Source organism: Nicotiana tabacum, chromosome 11 (assembly GCF_000715075.1).
Source record: "Nicotiana tabacum cultivar K326 chromosome 11, ASM71507v2, whole genome shotgun sequence".
In the NCBI taxonomy this organism is placed as follows: Eukaryota; Viridiplantae; Streptophyta; class Magnoliopsida; order Solanales; family Solanaceae; genus Nicotiana; species Nicotiana tabacum.
Genome location: NC_134090.1, coordinates 102,321,571 through 102,344,323, shown reverse-complemented (window position 1 = coordinate 102,344,323; position 22,753 = coordinate 102,321,571).

Here is a 22,753-nt window from a genome sequence, read left to right as displayed (position 1 = left end):
TGGCGAATCGAGTCGGTGTTGCTGAAGAAGTTCGGGGAAACCCTATCATAATAAGCAATGATATGGTATCACAACTTACCCCAAGTTCTATTAATTCGTTTGCTATGCTTGCAGATGCTTTTGTGAAGTCCCATGCCGGGGCCATCAAGGTCGCCACCTGGAGATGGTTCTCAACTGATGCCAGCTCCGCCTTATCATTTTCCTTCTCTAAATCCATTAGGTCCATCCTTCCCTTCCACACTTTGGCCATGGCCTTAACCTTGCTCATCAAGGCTCAAAGCTGGTCGATCAGGTCGATCTTTTGTTGGACCTGCGAGGTTGTGTTGTTAGTTACCACGACTAGCTCCTCGTTTTTAGCTTCAAAGACCTACCTTTTCAACAAGGTCGACATGTTCCCGCTTTAGGATCGAGGCCTCCTTCTGAACTTTATCCATCTCGGCTTGGAGGTCTTTACGGGGCTAATCCTGTTGCTCACTAAGAAGCCAGTACATGTCCTTTTTCTGGACCTGTTCTTTGAGCTCAAACTCGAGCTGGCTAGTTTCCAAGCAATATCGGAGGAAGCTTTCATGATGAAGCATTGAAGCCTAGAAAATAGTAAAACTAGTAAGGGACATCAAGGGAAAACTTAAGCGGGATTCATGAAGGGAGTATGAAAGTGTTAGAATATTACCCGGTTCAACGCCTGTTGGGCCTCATTAAAAAGACTCGACGTGCCTACCTTGTTCATCTTTGCCTAGTCCTCCTCGGTCACTAGGCATCGAAGGTAGCTAGCTACCCCTACTGGAACAGACACGATCCGGCCATCCTCCAGGACTGTGAGAACAACCGTCCTCTTGCACTCAGGATCCACGCTCGGTGAAGGGAATTGCTTTACAAATCTTGGGCTCGTACTCAGCCCGTCAGCTCCCAAAGGAATGTCTTTATTTGATATCTCTAGGTGACCTAGCCCGGAGAAATCTTCTAATGTGGACATGTCCATGCCATTGAAGAAGGAGTGGAGAGGATCCTTTGCGCCCTGAGCTCCTTCACTTGATTTTTGCTTGTCCGCCTAGGACTCTTAAAGCATGGACTAAGTATAGGAGGTCATCTCGATGATGTCTATCACACCGCTCGCCTCCTTCGGAACAGAAACGGCTTCTTGGCAGGTCACAACCCCTGTTTCCATTTCGGCCTCTCGAGTCAAAAGGAGATTGGCCTCGTAGCTCCTTTCCTCGGTCGCCGCATGCTCCCTGGAAAAGGGTTGATCCATGGGTGACAAAGATTTCATCTTCTTTAGGATCATCCCTGAGCCGGTGAAGCAAGTCAGAGTCCGATACCAGGACTTAGTATTTTCTTGGGCTTGCAAGCCCGGGTGGCCGCCCTCTTTTTTATCTTTAGCTTGGGATCTTGGGAACCCAAGGAATTTCTTTTCCTCTTCTTCTCCTCCGCAGAAACCCGGGCTATCCCAAAATGGAGGGTTCAATGGTTAAGGACGTATCCTCATCACCATCCAGCGGCCTAAGTTCGGTGGTCTTAGGAAAACCTAAGAGGGAAAAGAGAAGGTCAGCTTCGTGTAAGCGTGGGGCATAGTAATAACTATTCAGGGGAGAGCCTTACCATTAGAACGGTCCTCCCATTTGCCCTTCGAAAGTTTGCGCCACATGCGCTCGTAGTTATGACATATGGTGGTAGATCCTTTCGATCTATTCCTTGAGTCGGGGGACCATATTAGGAACCTGAGCAATATCTGCATGAACATAAATAGTAGCAATGAGAGAAGAAATGAGGGAAATTGACACTTAAGGAAAAACTACCTTTACAAGATGCGTTCCACTTCTCGGGGAATGGCAGGAACTCGAGAGGGATCAGGTCTTCAGTTTTACCCGAACAAAATGCCCTTGCCAACCTCGATCTCGATCCTCGTTGATGCTTGAAAAAAAGGGCCTTGCTGGCTTGATGAACAAGCTTGATTAGTCCACCTCGTAAAATTTAGGGACTATACAGACGGAGTAGGTGGTTAAGGGTGAACCGAGGAGATTCGGTGTTGTTCATGAAATAGTGTAGGAGGATCATGATCCTCCAGAGGGATGGGTGGATTTGTCTGAGGAATACCTCATACCTCTTGCAAAAGGCCAGTATTACTGGGTCTATCGGGCCCAGCGTGAAAGGATAAGTGTAAACACTCAAATACCCCCTCCACGTGGGTAGTGATATCATCCTTAGGCCCGGGGACAACCACGTCCTTGCCTTCCCATTTACAGTCCTCTCAAACTATAAGAAAGGTATCTTCAGTGATGGAGCATATGCATCTTCATACTCCTTCACCTCAGTCTTGTTTGACGGAGGCCTTCTCCACCTTGAAATCGTCCCCGGTAGAACATCCCCTAGGTATGAAGCTTTTCATAGGAGGCTCTGGAAGCACCTTGGGGACATCCACCTCGACATCTGCGGTCAGGTGGGAAGATGAAGGGGCCGTTTGCTATGGTACGGAACTTGGAAATTTTGGCCATAGTAAATATGGGAAAATATATGAAAATTTGAAGAAGGAATATGAAGATTTTAAGGTTAGAAGTGAAGATATGAAATTCTGGGTTGAAAATCAAAGAAAAACGTGAAGGTTTGAAGGTTAAAGATGAAGATGTTAAGGTTGAAGAAGCGAGGTATGAAGATTTGAGAAAGTTGAAAGCCTTTATAAAGTCGAAGGTAAGAGCTAGTGCCAGAAAGTGAAAGAAGTGAAGGGGGTCGAAGCTTTTATTAGGGGAAATGTAATTAATACGTGATAGTAATTGGATGTTTTGGCTTATCTGTCATCTCGGTTGTAACATGCAAAGGAAGGAATCGGGATTCATCTATCATTTTCGGCAAACCTACTATCTGGGAAATGAGGGGACTATCTGTATACGGGTGAAATCTGGGGTAACATACACCCTGATTTCCCGATGGGTCAAACTAAGCAAGGATATGAATACACAAGATCAAAATCGAAGCTGAGAACTTCTTGGACCAAGGCCCAAATAGAATGCTCGCCATCGGACTTGATAAAACGACTCACCCCGGACTCGGGATGGGTTTTGAGACTTTGGGAAGCGTATGAATGGTTGTAGATGACGGATAGAGGGCCGTGATATCTAGGACCCACCAGATATCACGACGCGGATCTCGCTCGATGGCTGTTAGAGGTCAGTAATTAACAAGAGGGGACAATTTTTACCTTTTTTAGATTTTTACTATGGGTGAAACTCTCCTACTATATAAAGGAGAAATTTTTCTTTGATAGAACACATTGTAACACTCATACCAAGGTAATACAAATTTATTTCTCTGCTTTCTAGCTATCGAAAAGTTCTTATTTTATTGTTGTTCTTCATATACATCTAACTTCGAACCAAGGGTCCGATCGAGGGCAAAATTACTGTTCAGCATAAATCCGAGTCGGGACGTAACATCGCAATTGGTTTGGTTATTCATTCTATATTTAACTCATTTATCTAACATTCTTGATTATTTTTGTTGAATCAATTCACATATCCTTAAAACCGCATATAAATTCAATTGTTATCCATTTTAAGGGTAAACACATAGAAATGCCAAAATAGAAATGCCGAATAAACCAGGAGAATATCGTAGTTTCTTAATGCTGGTTGATTTTACGAGTGAAAAGTTTTATCGATGTATATATAGGGCGGGACATATCGAGTACTGTGGTCTCTTAAGAAAGTCTCACGGGGAGGGGGGGCTGCACTCCTACCCCTAAGGGTTAGTTCGTCACTAGACATATAATTCTTTCATTATTCGTAATAGCACTTTTGGAAAATTAATTATTGGTATATTATGCTTTTGGTCCTTGCGGTGTATGATTTAACAAAATCTTCAATTAGTTAAAATACACTCCCTTCATTTTAATCTATGTGAGTAGTTTAACTTGGTATAGAGTTTAAAGAAAAAAATTAAAATATGTGATCTTAAAAGCTTAAAGAGTAAAAGTTTTATGAGGTCATAATATTAGGTAGTTATAAATATTTCTCATTGAAGATAAGCAAAATAGAATGTTTAAAGTAAAATTATTCTTAAATATAAAATGTGTGATTCATTTTGTAAGGGACTAATAAGGAACGTGTGTCGTATAAATCAAAATAGAGGGAATACCTTTTTGTTGCCTTGTTATATTCAGTTCTAAAACTATATTACCCTCAAATATGGAGCAAAAGTACTAACTTAATGTAATACATAAAACACCAATAAACCCACTCAATTCCCACAAGTGAGGTCTGGGACTAATTAAGGAAATAAGGAAAAATGCTTCAACCTAAGCATAGTAAACTGAAGAAGAAGAAGAAATGTTCTTGTAACAACAGTCTCACTACAACATTGTATGCACTCCATATAAAAGTGACACTTATCGTGGATAATGAATGGGAAGTGAAATCAAAAGTAATATTCGAGATCATATGAGTTGCAAAATTCCAGCATGCGTGGGGACTAAGATAAACCAAGTATTCACGCAACAAGTGGCAGAAAGACCAGGAAAAGTAATTTCTTACGTTTAAAGAAAGATGATAAGGAACGAAAGGAATTACTCGATCAATGACCCAGAGTTAGTTACATTATGAACATACTAGAGATTTTGGAGTATTATCCATGCAACATATATGGTGACATTCATACAGTCATAGAAGACTCCGGTATAAGTTAAAAGAAAGAATTGAGTCCAGGTCACAGACAAATGATTGAATTGTTAGAAAATTATATCATGGATATTCCATAGCATCCATAAATTGCTAAATAATAACTAATACCCTGAGCCACAAATTGGAAGATAGCTTAAGCCTACAAAAAGGCTAAGAGAGAAGAAGAAACTAAAGAGTTACATCATCTAATTAAATCAAGAGTCTGATTATTATAGCCAGGTAATTATAGAGATCGTGATTGAGAACATTATAGAATCACGCTTAATATCAGAGGTACAAGAGAGATAGAACAACATCCATATTCTATAAAAGCTCTGTGATAAATCTAGTTAGAACAGTACCAGCCTCATAAGAAGTCATATGAAGCTCCCATCGAATTATGTATGCACCAGAGGTGCAACTATTATAGTAGAGCTTCAAGTTGTGGATGTGAATTATACCTATGTGGAAGGGAGGTTATGAAAGAGATAAAAGATATGATGCGAGATTTTAAGGTAAGTAAGGTAAAGATGAAGAAGGTACGAGATACTCAAGTGCAGAAGGTTTTGAATAGTCCATACTTCAGATAGAGGGCTAGAAGCGCTGGGATTCAGTATCCAGAAATGATAGAGGTGTCGTCAGTGGAATATCTTCCAACCTATGGTTTTATTTACCGAGAGGTCAAGCTAAGAGAGTAAAGAAGATTTAGAGACGATGTCATGTCCCGCTTGAGGTTCTAGAATAACATAAGGAAATCTATGGTGCAAGCAAGTTAAAGGAAGGTTGCGAGTAGTATAAATATATATGTGTAGGTCGCAAGCTAATGTATGGTAAAGAGACAAAGTATTAGGAAGACATGAGTAAGGATAAGAAAAGGCGAGTGAGAGGGTGATGAGAATAGGTAAGTCCTCCGGATTAAGCCCATGAAAACAAGAGAGCTGATAGTTTCTGTAAGTTATAGAAAGCTCAATATAGCTTGAATGAACTCAAAGGAGTCTAAAACTAGGAGCATTTATAAGAGATGGAATGCTGCCCTAGTAGTAGATTGAAAGTGTAATTGTGATAAATGATAAGAGAATGACATTTAGGCCTTCGATTGAGTAATGATTCAGAGAGAAGGGAGTTCATGAATTTCACGGGATTAGAATACCCCATAAGCTGAACCACGTTAGGATGCTATGAAATACGGTTATTGAAGTATAATATCGCCCCTAGGTGGATTAGGCAAATCCCTTCAGATGGTCCCCGATAAGACATGAGCCCTAGTGACAATGTGTTACGTAAGAGGTTTCAAGTTATCATTGGTAGATTATAGATAAACATTGAGGTGAATCACCAATAGATGGATAAAAGTTCCAAAGTATGAGATGTGATTATGTTGTCATTCTTAAGATAAACAGTAATGAGGAAGAATTAAAGGACTTATATTTATACATGTAGGATAGGCATAGAGAGAGTAACCTGGAGTTGGGTGGCCGACCTCGATAATAATAAAACCAAATAAGAGTTATGATATAGTATGACCTACCTAGATGCAGTAAAGCCATAAGGATAGATAACCGAGTCTATGAAACAAAATAGTCATAAGTTTGATAAAGTATCGAGTGGACAACTTTACTACACTTACAAAGGGACAGATTGTCATAGTACTGCATATATTCATAAAGTGAGGCCTAGATATTGGCTAAAAGCTGGAGGAAAAAGGAGAGAAGATAGCATAGGCGCAGATACAAGGATGGAGTCATACATGCTGCATGACATAAGGTAGCAACAGTAACGAAATTGGAAGAATTCCGACCACAGGTCGTGGTGTAAGAAAAAGGACTAAATGGGGGAATGCCCTGACCTTTGGATTTAATTATAGAACCGTTGTTGGCAAGGACAGTACTAAAGTATTTGTAAGATCTATCCGGTTATGAGACCGATAAGCGCATCAGTCAACATTTGAGGACGAATGTTCCGAAGGGGGAATAATATTACACCCCATGTTTTCGTACGTAAAAGTGCATCATAAGTCAATTGATGTAAGCTAATAAATGAGATCATCTTTGAAAGTACATAAAGTAAGTTAATAATGTTACTTTGGAGGTTAAAAATATTAAATATCATGGATAAAAAGGACCAAGAGGTTTGGAAGTTTTAGAAGCTAAACGAATTGAAGAAAATAAGTTTCGTTTGAAAGTCGACAAGTTGGGAATGTTATAACGTGTACTTTTGGGGTGAAAATAGGGTGATTAATATGATAAGGAGGTTATGTTATGAGTTATTTTAGTTTTATGATAGTCATGTGTTATATTTTGAAGTCAAGCGAGTTGTGGAACAAAAGTTGGCAAAGGTCATCACAATTTACATTCATAAATGTGCTGAAAATTAGGTCAATTGTAGCTGAGCTTTTATCCCAATGTACTTTAAATTATGGGTTGATACCCATACAAAATTGAATATTTACTAGTCTAGTTTCCAATGCATTGAACCATTCATCGATACGACATCAGAGTAGAGAGATATTTGCATTTTCGTGAGACTGCACAAGCAGCTCCCTTGGGACCCAAAAAATCGGTGTAGAACTCCAGCTTGTATATAAGTCAATTTTAAGTAGTTTTAACTCATTTTTCTCGACCAAAATAGTTCCAAAAACCTTATATATGCTCTCCAAGTGTTCTCCCATGATCCTAGAGTGTATACAAATATACACCACGCAAGTTCGACGTAAAGAATATCGTAGTTACCATTAACTCCCTTTCCTTCTCGTTGTGATGACTTAGGAAGTTACTTGGTATTGAAGTGATTTAAATAATAGAGAGTTATTGGTATATTTTAGGTAACTTTCATCTTCCATTAATATTAAGTTTGTACGAGTGTTAGGTTGAATTTTATTGGAGCATTCTTGAAGAAACTAGTAACTATGAAACTTGAAGTTAAGCTATGTTGTGTGGGTTGTTTTTACATGTTTTAAGATACCAAATGGAATTGTAAATTTATGGATATCATGGTGAGTATGAGAAGTGATGATAAAGATCATTGTGCTAGAACATGTTGAATTGGAGCTATAAAAGACCCTATAAAGCTATGCACATAATTTGTTCGATAAAATGACTAAATGAACTTCCCTATAGAATATGAAGTCAATATTGATACCAATCCTTTGTATTATATAGATTACCATCCGTAAAAGGTGCAAGGACTTGTGCAACAGTTGTAACTTCATTGATAAGGTATGTAAGGTTGTATTGTGGTCCGGGCTCGGGCCTAAATGGGCCAAACGGTCTCGGGCTTTGGCGGGCCGAGCTTTGTCGGTCTCGGGCCTAATGGTCCAAATGGGTGGACCGGCCCACTATGGTACTAATCCCACATGGTCCCGGGCTAAATGGGTCGGGCCCACGGGCCTAAACGGGCTTTTTCATTCCGGGCTATTTTTTTGAATTTTTTTTTATTTAAGGCAATTTCTTGTAAACTATATATGTATATACTAATATAAATTGCTTATATATAGCTATATATATATATATATAGTATGTATAGTATGTATATATAATTATATATTGCCTTATATAATATATAGCTTATATATATTATATATACTATATCTATATCTATAATATATATATCTACAAATATATATATATCTACAAATATATATATATATATATATATATATATATATATATATAGTTTATATATATAGTTTATATGTATTAGATATATAATATATATATATACTATATCAAATTTAAACAAAATAAATCGTAAAGAAATATTCAAGGGAATGTCTTATAATTTTTATTATTACGACATTAACAAAAAGTGGCAATATCTTTCTTAGTCTTCCTCCCCTCAATGGAATGAGCACAACAAGGTACTAATACCACCATTAAAAGGAAGAAAAACTAAGGAAGATGTGCCAAAATACAAGTTACATATTAGTCTACGCATTATCTCTAACAAATCTCATAAATCCTTCAAGGTTCGGAGGAATTTCCATTGGTGGTGGTGGAAAAGAAGCTTGTTCATCACCGCTTCCGGGCGATGCAACATCCTGTGCAAGTTCCGCTAGCATTTCTTCATAAGCTTCGTCTATCTCCGGTTGTGATTCTGCAAGTCCAAATTTCTTCTTTCCGAACGAATCCAATCTCTGAAGAGTAGTGATTTTTCCAAGATCTCCCTCATAGACACTCTATGATCACTGATTTGAAGTCTCGCTTGACTGAAAGCGCTCTCCGATGCCACTATTGAAGCTTGAACACTTAAAATATCTCGAGCCATCCTTGAAAGAACCGGATAGTGTTTTTGTTTGTCCTTCCACCATTCCAAAACATCGAAGGAGCCGTCGGGATTCTCTGATTCAAGTCCCTGCGACAAATTAACTTGAAGCTCATTTAGTTGTGAACTATCACCAATATTATCACCTTGAGAACCCCTGAACTCCGTCCAAGAACTAAGGGCTTTTAGGCCCGCAGTTCTTTTAGATGATTCGAACTAGACGAAGTAGGAGTTGGAACATTTGGTCTAGCATGATCTAAGGCAAGTTGATAAGCATTATAAATTATTTGAGCATTTATTTTAATTGAGGCTTTTGCATCTCCAAGTGTAGCAAATTCCTCAGCTGAAAGTGATAAAGCGTTATAAATTTTGAGTACCAAAAGTAAGGACCTCCTAATTTCATTGTAGGATTTAACACTACAGCAACACCAAAAATAGAGGGGATAGGGAAAAAATATTTTTTAAACTTAGCTTTCATAGAATTAATAGCTTGTTGATAAATTACCACACCCTCTGAAAATTGAGTAAATAAATCTGCAAGTGCTGCAATAGAAACTAAACAGTTAGAAATAGTAGGATAATATTGCCAAGATAATTCATTTGTAGCAACATGAAATTGTTCTAAAAAGTCTACAAGCATTTTAACATTAGTCCAATCTTGATTTGTAAGGTACTCATCATCATCATCATCATCATCACCTACACGAGCATTATACGTTGCGCTTATTGGGTTTCTATATTCATATGCAACAACTAAACTTTTATACATGTAATTCCATCTAGTCGGACAAGGTTTAGGAACCTTTCTTTCTTTAAGGCCAAATTCATCACATTTTTTAATAGTCTCTAAGTCTACTTCTACGGTTTGAATAAAAAAGCCAATTAAGAGCTCTTTTAACCTTTTCAATTTCTATATTTAAAACTTTCATACCATCACCGACGATTAAATGGTAAATATGACAAATACAACTAACATGAAAAATATTACTAAATGCAGGATTTAGTGTAGTTGTAAGCAAGCCTATAGCATTAGTGTTACTAGAAGCATTATCCATTGAAACCGACGTTATTTTATCTCTAATGCAAAAATATCTACAAATATCTGCAACTGTGTTAGCAATAAACTTACCTGTGTGGCGTGAATTAATTATTCTATAGGAAATAATGCGCTTTTGCATTATCCAGTCCTCATCTATCCAATGACTTGTAACAGTTAGATAATCACAGTCATTACCACTTCTACCAATATCAGTAGTAATAGCAATGCGACAATCTATATGAGTAAATAAATAGCGGAAATATTGTTCATATTCATGTTTATATTTATAAATATCGCTCTTTACGGTTGCAAGAGGCCATCCTTTATAAGTAGGATTAAAAACTCTTCTAATATAATGCATAAAATGAGGGTTAGAAAGAAGAATTATAGGGTAAGCACATAACAATAATTATTTTTGCCAATTCTTCACGATCTTTATGTGGATCATAATATAAAATGCCACCGGTAACAGTGTTAATTCCCGGTTGAACTAGATTTGACTCTGTACTAGGGTTAATCGTAGTATCTACACTTGTCCCCTATTGCACAACTTTCATTTGTAAATATCTAGCTTTATCTCTAGGGTGTTTCAATATGTGTCTAGTCAAAATACCCGTATCGCTACGGTCTCTAGTATATTTATGAGCCATCAAAGACCCACAAGTTTTACACTTAGCCTTATTTGTTCTCTTAGTTGAGTAAAAAAGTGCCAAACAAGAGATGTTTCGGGCCGTTTAGAAGGTTGTCTATTAAAAGTAGGAGTTACTACAGGAGGGTCAGGCAGGGCATCAGTTGGGTTATTAACATGACTAGTAGGTGTATCATCTAAATCCGGTTGCGTTTCATCTAAATCATCATTTTCCTCATCATTTTCAAAGATAGTTTGATTAGGATAAAGAGCATTCATAACTTCTTCATTTAATTGTTGACCTGGTGCAACATCATGGCCAAATTGACTATCGAAAAATTGAAAACAAGGGTTATCACTACCAAGAATAACAGGTGGAGGAGGACGGGTAACAGGTCTGGGTCGGGGAGCCGGGGGAAGAGTAGTAGCTTAGAGACTAGATTCACCAATTTTAGATTTTCCCTTACCCTTACCACCAAATATTTTTTTCAAAGAAAAGTCCATATTAATTATAATTATACTAACTAAAACAAACAAAACTATAATATTAAAACTTAAGAGTTGGAACAAGTTTACCGAATTGGCGAACAACTTCTTGAAAATTGAATATCGTTGAAGACTTGAATACTTCAATTCACCAACTTCACAATTTTTCACGAAATTGCAATAATAAAGTAAGCAAATATAGAAGAAAATTAGAGAGAGATTGAGAGAGATTGATGAATTTGTGAGTAAAAATGAAAGAATGAGGGGGTATTTATAGTTGAGAATAGGGAAAAAGTATAAATATAAAAAGTTTGGGGTTAAAATAAAGTTTGGGGGCCAAATGGCTATTTTTGAAAGTGCCAAACGGCTAAAATTGCAGGCCATCGGCTACATTTTAAATTTCTGACCGTTGGCCCTTTTAAAAAAAATTAAAAATAGTCGTTGGGCCCGTTGGGCCCGTTGGGCCCGGTTGAACCGGCCCAGGCCCGCCTGTCGTTCCCAGGCTCGCAGGCTTTTTGGTAAGGACCGACCCACTGTGGGGTTTTTGGACCGCTAGATACCGGCCCGTTTGGCATGCGGTCCCGGGCCGGTCCCAGAAAGGTATGTTAAGGCTATCCCTTATTTCCTTGTGTCATGATCCATATGATACAACAAAGTGAGCAAACACGCAACTTTCACAAATTACCCTATTCTTAGAAGTACTAGGGTTGCATATGTTCTTGATTCCCTATATGTATTATTATCATATTGTCTGTTCATGCGTCTCAGAAAATATGTATGTTGATAAAGTTTATTTGTGATATTAACTGAAGGTATATTGATCTTATGACATTTCGAGAGATCTTATTGACTTACTTCATTATGCATTGCATTCATTTATATGTATATTGACCCATGACCAGATGGCGTTATATACGCACCACCACCTAATCATCTAGCATACGTTAATGATTTCGCCCACTGAAGTCGAGATGATATGATGAGATTCCCTCAGAGGCTTGATGATGTTATTTACGCATATACCTATGCATGATATGACATTTATATGCATATGCATGACATTATAAATGTTTCATGATTCACAGAGCTATTCAGACTTACATGTTGACTCCTTTACTCCATGTTTCTTTCATATATTTTATATACTAATTTTTATGCCTTACATACTCGGTAAATTATTCGTACTGACATCCCTTTTGTCGGGGACTCTGCATTTCATTCCTACAGGTTGTGATAGACAACTGGATATATTGTCCCAGTAGACAGAGTCAAACTTCAGTTTGGTAGGTAAGCTTCAATTTCTCAAAGTTACCAGGTCTAGACCTTGGAGTCCATTTTATATACAGGTTTGATGGGTAGGTCGAGGCCTTGTCCTAACCATGATACAGATCATTTATCTCAAGAGGCTTGTAGACAAGTCCTATATATTTTATATATCAATATTGTGGCCTTCCCAGCACTGTGTACATGTTAGTTTGGTATTGCTAGTTGTAGACATTCATGGTGGTCTCGTCGGCCTTGATTGTTATTGTCAGCTCGCAGGAAGGCCTCATCGACCTAAGTTGAGGGTTATCCCTCCAGAGTTCACAGTTACAGAGTAGTACGTGCAGGCAAGATATGGCATCGGGTGCCGGCTATGCCTCCCCAAGTTTGGGGCATGGCAACGGGCTACTAGTCCAATTCACATCACACATAAAGTAGATATGCAAGAATACATGTACATGATCAAAGAACATCAAATTTTATACTCTTGGAGAGGTATAAGTGACATGCTAAGGTGTATGCATGTGCAAGTGTGATATCATAGCTCTAGGTAAATACATCAAGTTTAATCAGGAGATTAACCTCTATGTAACCTCAAACATGGCTCAAATATCTCACAACGGGCAAGTATGAGAAATATCATAGAATGAAGCTTGGCAATCAATTCAAGGCATATCATAGCCTAAGCACTACCACATGAATATAAACCTTAATGCATGCGCATGGACTCAATCCCACACATGTACGCCACTCATAGTACGCAACTATCACAAATAATCCAAGCAGCTAGCGCATCAACCAAGTTTAGGCCAGATACTCACCTCAAGCAAGCCAAATCAATACGCTAGAAATACCATCCCGCACGAATCGACCTCTGAATGGCTCAAAAATAGTCAAAAGCAACTCAAAATCATCAAACAATGCCATAGGGATAAAACCCAAACTATAAAGGTCAAATCTTTAACCAAATACTCTAAGTTAACCAAAACGTCAACTCGGACCCACACCTCGGAACCTGACAAACTTATAATTCCTAAAAACTCATTCAAATATGAGTCCAACCATACTAATTTCACTCAAATCTGACTCCAAATCGATGTTCAAATGTTAAATATTCACTTTAGAAAGGTTTATACAAAAAAACCCAATTTCTCTTTTAAATTCATCAATCAATTGCCAGAATCAAAGATTGAATCATGTTATATAATCAAACCCGAGTCAAAAATACTTACCCCAATACATGTGGTAAAAATTCTCTCCAAAATCGCCCAAATCCGAAATCCAAATCTCAAGTTGTGATAAAACTAACCAAAACCTCGATATATAATATAAGTTGCCAGGGAATCCGCATCGGCGAACAAAACGTCGCACCTGTGACCCTATTCTCGCATCTACGAACAAGCTGACTCTGACTATTTCGCGCATCTGTGGATCCATAACCGCATTTGCGGCTCCACAGGTGCGTCCCATATTTTTCAGAAGCACGCTCGCGTCTGCGCCAAAACCTCCCCTAGATGCATCCTTTTCATAGAAGCGATCACTCCCTTGCATAAGAGAGTCCTCACCTGTGGCCAAATCTGCGCAGGTACGAAGAACCACCACCAGAATTGCCCATCAAGATCAAAATATCCGAAACTCATCCAAAATACATCTAAGCCCCTCGGGACCCCGTTCGAACATACCAACAAGTCCCAATATAAAACACGGACCTATTTGATGCCTCAAATCACACATAATAACACCAAAACCACGAATCGTACCTCAAATCAAACTCAATGAGCCTTTAAGCTTTCAACTTCCAAAAGTCATACCGAACCACATCAATTCAAATCGGAATGACCTCAAATTTTGCACACAAGTTCCAAATAACATAGTGAATCTATTCCAACTCCCAAAACAATAATTTGAACCTGATATTATCAAAGTCAATTCTCGGTAAAACTTATGAACATTCCAAACCTTCAAATTGCAAACTTTCGCCAATTAGTACCAAAACCTTCTAGAAATATCCAAGTGCAAATACGGGCATGCGCGTAAGTCCAAAATCACCATCCAGACCTAACGGAACCATCAAAACTCCGACCGAGGTCAAATACATAAAAGTCAAACTTAGTCAACTCTTCCAACTTAAAGCTTCCTATTTAAGAATCATTCTCCCAAATCAATTTCGAACTACTTGAAGACCAAAACCGACCATACACACTAGTCTTAATACATCATATGAAGCTACTCAAGACCTCAATCCACCAAACGAAATGCCAATGCTCAAAACTACTAATCGGGTCGTTACATTCTCTCATACTTAAACATATGTTCGTCCTCAAATGTGCCAAGAGTAGTAACAAAGCCATCAAATCACTAAATCAACTCACCATACAAATACCTATGGGTGAACCCACATCACCCTAATCCATATAAGTCTGACAACACAACGTAATTGAAGACAATTGCTTCAACCTTAGTCCATAAATCATAGAACCCAAATCCTCAACATCCGAAACTCATTATAAGACCTGATTCTCACATCTATACACTGTGCAATTTTGAACAAGCTAACAAGCTGTATCAAACCATAATCATAACCCAAAATATAATCACAAGATATACCGCGTAACTCAGGTACTCATAGCAATAAATTTCGACCACAATAAATACTTAATAACAAATCGGGTACCGGTAACAAACCTGGTATCAAGAAAATCATTGTTTTGAACCTTTATACACTTCCAATGATGAATGAAGAACGCAGAAACTCATAACCACTTATCAGATCAACAAGTCGTGGAGCTCTCTCGCCCAATAAGACCCATACTAACTAGAGACATTATTCTTCAAAACATATCTTAATCAAATCTAATAACACTTATTCCAGGTCCAATAACCTCATCTCATCCAGTACAAGCTGTTCGGCCAATACGCCACACCATCACCACCTCGAGCCACATATTGTACAATCTGTGCACCAAATAAGTAACAACTCTAATGTATCGAAAATGGAAAGAGAATCAAATGAGAGATCTATTCTGCAAGCTCAAAAGATACCACCACAAATGCTATGCTATGAAACCATCTCACAAAAGAGAAACAGAGCACACGAAATGAGCACAAATGATCATATCCCAACATAACTCTACTGCGATGCGTGGCCAAATCCGAACACCGGCCCACATGGAATACCTCAAGCCATGATGTTCAAAATCAATAACCATATTCATATCGACAACAATTACACAAAATGCATGGCCATAACCAAAGCACAACTAATCCTTCAACATCCCAAGAACCATCTTGCTCGAATTTTTCCACAAGGCCCAAACATAACAACGTCATATGTGTAAATAGTCAATAGTCTCACAACCCATTGCATCATACAAGAGCAATACATAGGACGCATCAAAACACGAATAAGATCAACTATAGCCGATGACACACCCCATAATAATAGATGTGATTAGTAAATAAATCTGATCCGATGTAGAATACATATCCTTAATAGGCCTACTAATGGCCTCCAAATCAAGTTCGATCCTCCCAAAATAGATAGATAACCTCCGAAAAGTCCACAATACATACACTCAGTTGTCAACCTCTTAACATATCTACATTCTCTACAACCAAGGAACAATCTTCCTTTGAGAACCCTCTTAGTTTTCAAATCCCTAGAATACTAGAATCTCCATGTTTGATCCCAACTCCACCACTCAAATGACTAATGCATCTCTCATGCACAATCTCTCACAAGAAATACTTCCATAATTCTTCCATACCACATAGAAAAATCTGAACATCAACAGTCGATCACGAGGTGATTATCGTAATACCAGTCAAGTATCCGCAAGTCAAAACATAGTGTGCCTTCTTCAATGCACATCATTCTCAGGTGATACCAAATAGTGCCATCATTATTTTAAACATCTGGGACCGTCCATACTGTAAAGGACTCATGACCTTCCCTAAACTGAACCACAAACTTGTACATGCATATCTCAATCACACACGATGCATCGCCTCTATCATACCATCATATGAAAGCACGGGAATCTCCTTATCAACTACTCAATCAGCCAAAAACCTTCCACTTGAACCCAACCAGGAGAAAATCACAATACGCAACAAACTCTACATGCTTGTAAAAAATATCCATCCCAAGTTGTGGTCGACACCATCAGAATTCTTCGGAACCCATCTGCACATAACCAAGCCATCAGAATTGAATCCCAATAACTCAACCAAGTTACACAGATCTCCAAACCCAAGAGCATTGCCACAACATACCAATAAAGCCTCGCCACACCAAAAGAACCGATTATTTCTATTACCATGCTTATCCAAACCACTACCAAACTGACCTGTTTCTTCAAACCCCTTTCGACTTGTCTTCAAGTTAACACTTCTCCTTGCCAGTACACTATGATCCTTAACCCAAAGCTTACTACAAGAGATCCTAGCATGAAACTTCATCGTACAAAAGCCCATAAGCCATTGTATTCCCTCTTAAGTACCCAAAAATACCTTATCTAAGATACCCACTCCGAAGAGGCCTCATGTGAATCTGATGTTGTTTCCTTAACCTCTCTTATACTAAAATGTAAAATCCATAATGATACAGAAATACCGCGAGTCCTGACACAAATCTAATGCAAATCTCAGATCTTAGTCATTTACAAATATGAAAATTCCTCAAATACCACATATGAATCTTGAGCCTATTAGAACCTTCTCGAGAGTCATCCACCCAATTTTATTCTCAAATGCACTGCCAATAGGAGTCGACTAACTTGTACTCCATTAGCACACAAATACCTTAAGAAGTAACACATATCTCTAAGCAACTGAGTGAATCCCTACTCCATTCACACTACCTCCACTACGAATAAACAACCTGAATCGTTCCTAGATTCACATATAGCCATAAGGTGTAATATATCAAGCATCCAAAAATTCCCTTGCTCAAGTCATCCTTAAAACCAACCTCTTAAGTTACAACTGATCCTTAAATATGCCTCAGACCGAAACTAATGATAACACGTGATCATGCAATCTAATCATCGATAGCATGCTCCCCCACTTGGCTCAAAGCCATAGAATATAATATTGCATAATCCACAATACCCTTATTTAATAACTGTTATAATCTCGCAATGTAATTCAACAAAATTCATTCATGCACTTATGTAGCTCTAATCATAAAATACCTCAAATCACCTGCCAAACGCATATCTATCCTCATGACAATCAATCTAACTTCATCAAGTGATCCAAACTCATATTGCAACATATATAACCCATTAGTAGAAGGAAAACTCTCCATAGAAACATCATGAGAATCACATATCTATAGAACACCCCACAGGAGATAACTCACCTCCTCAGCCTCAACTGGCATCTCTATGACTCCATCCTTGCCACAACCACAATGCAATCACTTAATCCTACCAAGAGTCTGAACTCATCAACAAGACGTAAGAATCTACTTCATCCCACACATGAACAACATGAAAGATCCCTCAACACACCAATAATTCGAGATCGTATAACACATCAAGACAGAAATCAAGCGCTCATAGTACTTTTAACATCCAAAGCAAACTCTTCTCACACATCCAAATCATCTAAGCATAGGTCTCTAACACATCTTACTCATCATATAGCTATATAACCACTCACTGAACCATCAACCCCACTCCTAGTGACACTACCAAACATATAAGTCTAGAAGCACACACTCACATAACAGAAACCACCGAGCCCAAGCTGCGGTATGAACCTGGCCTCAAGCCCTCTAGACTGGCCTAACTCCATAACACAGAGATCACATCTAGCACCTCATTCATGATATCACAAGATGTCGATGCACACCTGATATCGAGTGCTCAACATAACATACGAGTGGGTGGAAAGAATTCAAGAGATACGTCTCAAGCTGAATCCATGCCACACGACAAGGAAAGAAAGATGGGAAATTTTCCTACATGCCCTACAGTCTCTCAAAGATAGGTATGGACATCCTCCGTATTGATCCGCAAGACTTTACTAAACTCGCTTATGACTCGTAGAACCTATGAACCTAGAGCTTTGATACCAACTTGTCACGACCCAACTTTCCGCCTAACTGTGATGTCACCTAACCCAACTCACTAGGTAAGCAAAATAACAACCAACACAATTCATAATAATGATAAGAGTCAAGAAGTGGAATAACTAAATTTTAGACAATAACCCAACGATTGGTAGTACAAGTCATGAGCTACTAAGACTAGATCTATAAATCTGTTACAAAATAAATACAACATCTATTTGAAATGTACATAACAGGATTCGAATCTAAGACTACCAAGGATAAGTGGTAGCTATAAACAAAGGTAGGTACATCTTCAGTCCTAACTCCCTCCATCCACAGCATCTCAGCTCCAAAATATGCACATAAGGTGCAGAAGTGTAGTATGACTACAACCGACCCCAGATACTTAGCAATTATCATAACTAACATCGGTGAGGTAATAAAAGCAATAATTATAAATGATACTCGCCAATAACCTGTACAAGTTTATAACTTCCAAAGAGTATAGAATAGAAAATATGATCAAATCATGAAATCACAGATAAAACCACCTCGAATCTCTCAGTTGTTGTGACGAACCGGCCGGTCGTCTTAAGAATTAACGCCCCCATCCCCTATTAACTTCTTTCCCCAAGTTTAATTATGCTATTTTTATTTGTCGGGATGTTCGATTTTGAGTTTCGGAGAGTTCTGGGACACTTAGTCCCTAAATGAGAGCTTAAGTGTTACTGTAGTCGGAACAGTGTGAAGACGGACTCGGAATAAAAATCTGATGGTTCTGTTAGCTCTGCTAGGTGATTTTGGGCTTAGGGGCGTGTTCATATTGTGTTTTGAAGGCCCGTAGCTAATTTAGGCTTGAAATGCCAAAGGTTAAATTTTTGGAGTTTCCGGTCCGATAGTGAGATTTTGATTCGAGGGTCAGAATGGAATTTTGAAAGTTGGAGTAGCTCCGTAGGGTTTAGTGTGGCGTGTGTACAAAAATTTCAGGTCATTCGGACGAGGTTTGATAGACTTTTTGATCGAAAGAGTATTTTGAGAAATTTGGAGTTCTTAGGCTTAAATCTTTGGTTAATTCGAGGTTTCAATGTTGTTTTAGGTGTTTAAGGATTGGTACAAGTTTGGATAATGGTTTGTGACTTGTTGGTACATTTGGTTGAGGTCCCGGGGGCCTCGGGATGATTTCGGCAAGTTGGCGGAAGGATTTTTGAAGTTAAGAGGTTGCAAGTTCAGCTGGTCTTCTGTCATAACCGCACCTGTGGTTTGGGTTCCGCAGGTACGGAGCTGCAGAAGCGGCGGAGCCATCGCAGAAGCAAATCTGGGGAGGGTCTTCAGGTTCCGCAGATGCGGAAGGAGTACCGCAGAAGCGGTGGCGCATCTGCAAAAGGGTAATCGCAGATGTGATTTCTGGTCTTTAAGTGAAAGTCACAGGTGTGACCTTTGGTCTGAAAAAGCGGGACCGCAGATGCAGTCCCAGGGACGCAGATGTGGAAATCGCTGGCCAGAACATATAAATAGTTGCCTTCGCGAATTTGAGCTATTCTTTTAACATTTTCATCTGGGTTTGAAGCTTTTGAGAGAGATTTTTTAGGAAAACAAAGGGGAATCACTTAGAGGTAACATCCTTGACTTCATAACTCATTTTTATGTGATTAAAGACCTAATTAGTGGTGAAAATTTGGAAAAAATGGGTAATTAGGGCTTGATTTTAAGAGACCTTTGAATGAGGATTTGAGGGGTCATTCTGACTCCGATTTTAGTATTCTTGTTATGTATAGACTCATAAGAGTACGAGGTTTCTGAAAATGTAAATTTCACCCGATTTCGAGACATGGGCCCGAGGGGCATTTTGGTTATTTTCACCTAAATTTCGCGTATTAGCTTAGAGTTTAATTGTAGAATAAGTTACTGAAGTGTTATTTACATTATGCAATTGAATTGGATAGATTTGGGTCATTTGTAGTCGAGTACCCGTGGCAAGAACGTGGTCTCGGGTTGATTTTGAGCCGGTTCGAGGTAAGTGGCTTGTCTAACCTTGTGTGAGGGACCTTCCCCTTATGATTGATATATTTGGTAATTGAAATGCCTTGTACGTGAGGTGATGAGTGTGTACTTGTGCTAATTGTTGGAAATTCGATTTTCTTTAAGTAATTATTAGCATTTTCCGTTCCTATTTCTATTACTTGCACTATTAAGCCTGTTGTTAGCTTAAGAAAGCATGTCTAAGTGACTTAATTGCTTTATTTGTTAAACCTGCCTTACTTGAATTCTGTGCAGCATGCTAGGCTAGAATTACTTGTTGCCTTCATATGAAATATTGCCATTTCTGTATATTTTCCTGTTGCTACTGTGTATTTATTTTGGGACTACGGATGTGGGATTTCGGTAGCTCCCCCTTGTCTGTTTATCTTGGGACTATGATGTGGGATTTCGGTAGCTCCCCCTTGCCTGTTTATTTTGGGACTACGGATGTGGGATTCCGGTAGATCCCCCTGCACAGTTATATGGAACTACGGGAATGCACCCAGTAGATTCCCCCAGTACTGGGTATTTACATTTGGGACTACGGAATGGGATTTCGGTAGATCCCCATACACTATGAGTTGGACTACGGGACGGGATCCCGGGAGATACACTGGATATGTAAAGATGGGACTATAGGACGGTATCCTAGGAGATCCCCGATTGTTACTATTGGTGCTGAGTTGTATTTCCTTTCCATGTTTACTTTGTTTCTGTATAGTTGTTGTTGTTCTATACATCCTGTGTTATTTTACTACCATACTTATTTATACTGTTATGTCCTATACTGTTGATCTTTATATTTTATTTAACCTTAGTAGGGCCCTGACCTTCCTCATCACTATCCAACCGAGGTTAGGCTTGGCACTTACTGAGTACCACTATGGTGTACTCATGCCCCTTCTGCACATGTGTTTCATGTGCAGATCTAGGTACCACTACTCAGGATTACCATCCTTGAGGAAGGCGACTGCTCTAGAGAATTCGAGGTACATCTACCGCGTCCGCAGACCGAGAACTCCCTCTCTATTCTGGCTGTTAAACATTGCCCTTCTATATTTTTATTTCTTGTTAGATATTCTGGAGTTAGACTGTTAGATATTCCAAAGGCTTATGTTTCCGTGAGTTTCCGGGTTTTAGGATAGTGTATTTGGTTTTGAGAATGTTGTGTTGTATATGCCGAGCGACATTATAACTATTGTTCCATTCAGTTGCTTTTGGTTTTTGGTTATTTTCTTCCACAAGTTTTGTTTATGTTCCGCATTTGTTAGGCTTACCTAGTCATAGAGACTAGGTGCTGTCACGACAGTTTACGGAGGGCGAACTGGGGTCGTGACAAGTTAGTATCAGAGTTCTAGGTTCATAGGAGTCATGGATCACAAACTGGTTTATTAGAGTCTCGCTGATCGGTACGGAGACGTATGTACTTATCTACGAAAGGCTATGTAACTGTTAGGAAAATTCCACTTCCTTTGATTTCCTTGTCGTGCGATATTTTGACATCACAATTCTAAACTTTTGTCTTCTATTCTCTCACAGATGGTGAGGACATGTGCTACCCGAGATGATCAGGCTCCCGCACCCCTTACTGCAACCGTCATAGGCCGGGGCCGGGGTAGAGGCCAAGGACGCGCACGTGGTGTAGCCAGAGCACCTGCGCGAGCTGCCGCCGAGGTACCACTAGCAGTTCCAGCCGGAGTCTGGGCATCTGACATGCCTACTGCTACTACTACTCCAGCTCTTCAGGAGACTTTGGCACAGTTCATGAGCATATACACCACTTTGGCTCAGGCAGGGTTGCTTCCCCTTGCTGCAGCTACGTCTCAGGCTGGGGGAGGAGCACAGACTCCCGCCGCCTGCACTCCTGAGTAGCGAGTGCATGTTGAGCAGGTCCCTGAGATTATTCCTGTACCGCCTGCAGTGCCAGTTCAGCCCGAGGATAGGGCAGCGACTTCCGAGGATGAGTATTTGAGGCTTGAGAGGTTCAAGAAGTACAATCCCCCTCTATTCAATGGTCTAGCATCGGACGATGCTCTAGGATTTCTAGATGAGTGTTGCCACATTCTTCATACCTTGGGTATATCAGGATCGAGCGGGGTTTCCTTCACTACTTTCCAACTTCGAGGAGCCGCCTATGAGTGGTGGCACACCTATGAGTTAGACAGTCCGGACGAGGCTGCTTCACCGACTTGGACTCAGTTTTTAGATCTGTTCATGAGAGATTATGTTCCTCAGATCCTCAAGGACGCATGGCGCACAGAGTTTGAGCAATTGCGCCAGGGTACTATGACTGTCTCAGAGTATGCTGTCTGTTACACCAGTTTGCCTAGGCATGCACCAGCCTTGGTTTC